This window comes from Leptonychotes weddellii, chromosome 5 (genome assembly GCF_054177405.1).
Source record: "Leptonychotes weddellii isolate Sample4059 chromosome 5, ASM5417740v2, whole genome shotgun sequence".
Taxonomy (NCBI): Eukaryota; Metazoa; Chordata; class Mammalia; order Carnivora; family Phocidae; genus Leptonychotes; species Leptonychotes weddellii.
The window spans coordinates 134,193,168-134,197,396 of NC_138373.1; positions in this window are offsets into that span (position 1 = coordinate 134,193,168).

Sequence of the window (4,229 nt, forward strand, 5' to 3'; positions counted from 1 at the left end):
ACATATATACATTTGTATTTGTATTACTTAAGTGAATACCTTATTTATGGATATTTGAAACACAGATCATTTAAACAATATAAATGCTGCTATATCCAGGAATGATTTCTTAGACTTGGTAAACAAAAACTGAACACATGTATCTGAGTTAGAACAACAGACTAAAATTTAGCCATTTGCATGTGAAATATAAAAGTCCTACATTAGAGAAATGAGGTAGAAGATGAATTAATCACTTAAAAAGCCATAGATATTATCTGTGTCTATGTTTACATAAATATGTATACGTATAATATATGCATGTGTGCATATAACACACACATATATAAAATTGGTTTTATACACACACACACCCATACACACACAGGCATATTATTAATAAAGACAATTGAAACCACCATGACAAACAGCTTCCATCCTCAGAATTTCAATTAGTGCATCAAGACTTTTTTCTTTCCTTAAAACAAAGAATTTGCTCCGATTATCCACCCCACCAGCACTGCCAGTTACTTGAATGGATTTTATTTATTTATTTATTTATTTATTGGCCAGCTTAGCATCTATTTTTTGTCTTCTGATGGCAATATCCCCCACTAATGTGTGATTTGCACTAGCTAACCATAATCCCAACTCCTGGGAAGGTAATGTGACACAGGGCCCGTTCTGTGTCATTAGCTAAATTGAATGTATCAAATAGAATCTTACAATGAATTTCAGGCCCAAAATTTGGGTCAAAGTATTGATAACAGAGAACACCTCTTTGTGCCAGTCTTGAACTTTGAGACTATAAACATGGAGCTTCTGGCAATCCTTTTAAGTCCACAAGGGAAGAAACTGCCTGGAAATCACATCAGCATAGAGGAAACAGAGCCAAGGGCTAGAGAGAGCAAAGGTCTTGGCAAGAGAGAGCAAAGGTCTTGGCTAGAGAGAGCAAAGGTCTTGGCTAGAGAGAGCAAAGGTGCCAGTGCGTAGAGTTTAGAGTGGGTGCCCACAGATGAGTCAAGGGAGAAGTCACAGTCTGGATTGGAAGCGTATCAAACTAATATAATGTGAATCATACGGGCTGTTTAAATGCCATTGTTTGGGAGGTGCTTTACAACTGTACTACTGAGTGGGCTGGGCCGAATGTGTATCTTGAGGCCTCCGTGTTATTCAATATTGGGCATGACCTAATGATAAGGTGACTGATTTTTTTTAAGGGACCGGGAAAAAATTGAATTACACTGCCCACACTCTTTAATGCTTACACCTTCCTCCACAGGCAGGGCCCTCTTTTGTGCCATATAATGAAGCTGTCGAAGAAATGAAAAAGGATAATACGGTTTCACCATCTTTCTTCCTGTTGAAGCTCTCACAGAGCCTGAGAGACCTAAATCTCCTGTGAGGCAGGGAAGGATTATAAAGCCTCTTCTCACACTAGGTCCTTTCCAATTATGGACAGTATTCAAGAGCGCAACACCAGCAAAGCTGCCTTTTAAGGTCTGGAGTCTTTTCCTTAGAGGGACAATCTGCCCTTGACACACAGTGGGGGCCAGGGTAAAATGTATCACAGAGCTGAGGTCTAGGATTAACTTTAGACTTGGTGCTTTAAGAGGGGACAGTAAAAAGGAAAGGAGTTTGGCTTCACTTAGCAAAATGGGAGACTATATCAAGAATTAGTGAATACATTATTTTAGATGTATGATTTTGAAAGTAATTAAAATAGATGATGGCAAACTTAAACCACAAAAAGGAATATACTGGAAGCGAGCTTGGATAGCTCATGGAATTGAAACAAATATTGAGTGAAATCCTTGGGAAGGTATAAACTAATACAGTTCAAGAGTCTTAGCAGTGGAAGTATGTAAAACTCTCTCTAAAGAGCTGGCATTTAGATGAATGAGTTAGTCTTTCCATTCCAAATTCCAAATTCTTGGAAGAATGAACTTAGCCTTGTGGTGATGGGAGGAAGTCACCGTGGACCTACCTTTCAGCATCAGGGATGGTTGCATAGATAAGAAATTTTAAACAGGGAAAAAATGGCTTAGATTACAAGGGAGAAGTTCTGACTTAAAGAAACAAACAAACAAAAATACATACATCTGGCCAGAACAATCCTATATTGTATCTGAGAAACTTGAGGGAATCTGTGGGTTGATGGGTTGCAAAACCAGGAAGAAAAGAACAGCTCACCCCTTTCCCACTGAAAGTGAAAATTAAAATGCCCATGTGCTGGTCTTCAGGGTCACAAATGAATGGGGAGCTGCTAGGTTGATCATGACTAACCCCACAGGCATTTAGTAGAGAAAGCATGCAGAGGATAAAAAAATGTTTAAAGAGGAAAACAAAACTCTTAGTTCTTGAGTGTAGCAGAAGTAAGGGGAAAAGGGCAAAGGACATGTCAGGGGCTTTGTATTAAGCTGGGATTTCATAAATTAAAAGTTCTGATTCAATTATGATTACATTGATTACAACATCTTAATATATAGAGAAAGCCATTGGGATTTTACAGACATCTTGATGGGATCATACCTCAAGATCATCTGGATCTTTTTGCTCTATTCCTATGTTCACCTCAAACCTTCAGATGACGAGTTCTGTTTCTCTTGAGACAATGGTAGAATAGAGACAACATGGGCCTTTTAATAATAGCTGAATTCTGATCTGCACTGTATTAATTGTTTGATAATTCAATGAGATGACAATGAGATAATGTACAAGTTCTGGGAGCACAGTAGGTTCTCAGCAAGTAAAACTTCATTTTTCCTTTCTTCTGGTACTGTGAAAGAGATACCCAGAACAGATCTTAGTATTCTGGTCTCTGGAAAGGAACAGTGTCTGTTGTGGTCTAGTAAATTTGGGGGTGAGTTTGTAGAAAAATCCTTTCAAAATTTGCTTACCGTGGGTCAGTTTTGCAAAATATCTCAGGATCTGATGAAATAGGAGTATCTAGTTTCTGGATGCTTAGAAAAACTAAGATCATCCATCATCTTCTGTGGTTGCAGAAAGGTAGTACCCTTCTGTAAACAGCTTTTAATAAGACACTGTCCATTTATCAAGAAGTATGCATACTCCCGCATTATTTATTCACTGCAATCATTGATGAGACCATCCAAAGCTAAGGAAGGTAGCTCTGTAGTGCAATGTTACGACTGTTCTTAGCTCAAGTCAGAAGTGATCTGGCTTCTATCAAATGGTTAGTTGCAAACAATACTGGAGGGGATTCCTAGGTACTAGAGGTAAGTATGTGTATGCACGTGCGTGTATATGTGTGAGTGTGTGTGTACCACACAATACATAGTTGATATGTGCTGAAATTTTTGCCAGTAAAATTTGAGGTGGTAGTAGTAATATATCAACCCATTTGAAATGCACTGTGGAATTCTGTCATTTGAAACCAACCACAAATAAATCCCTTTGTCAAATGATGCTTGTAAATATTGATTTTGTAAATATTGGATTTGCTAAAAGACATAACTCATGCTCTATGTGAATCTATAAAATCTAATATCAAAGGGAGAGTAGCTCCCTGGTGATGATCAGCATGTACACACACACACACATTCATTCACCCTCTCCAAATATCCATATATAATTAACTAATGAATGAATTGAAAGCTCCAGCAGTTTATGTGGCCACTGGTGAAGAGGCTCTGTTCTGCTACTTCAAATAAATACAACTAAAGCCTGCCAGGATTGTATCAGGCAAACAATAGTAACACTGTCTCATGACTATAGACTCTGCCAGGGCTTTGAGCCTTTAGGAGTCAAGCAGAAGGAATTCTTCACCAAGCCATGGCTCTGCCCCCAGAAAGCATCTTTGTTATGACAAATGGCAGCTTGCATTCATCTATCTCTACTACCAGTAGAAAGGGAAAACAGATAGCGCCCAACACTGAAAAAAATAAAAATTAAAACTGGGAAGAATTTTTAGAGTCTCATCCAGTCTCCTGAACTTCATGAAATAGCAACATCCGAAAACATAACTAAAATTTTTAGAAAATTAACTACGGAGAAGGAGGTCAGATACAGGATTTTTACAAAGCGAAAAAAGTTTTAAAATACCACTGCCAGTTTGAAGATGGCAACTTAGATTTAATATCTCCCTCAATTCTTCTTAGAAATCATAGAAAGCAGAAAGGAGACCAGGAAACAGCAGGACAAAACACATTTTCGGGCGCCTGGGTGGCTCAGTTGGTTAAGCGACTGCCTTCAGCTCAGGTCATGATCCCAGGGTTCTGGGATCGAGT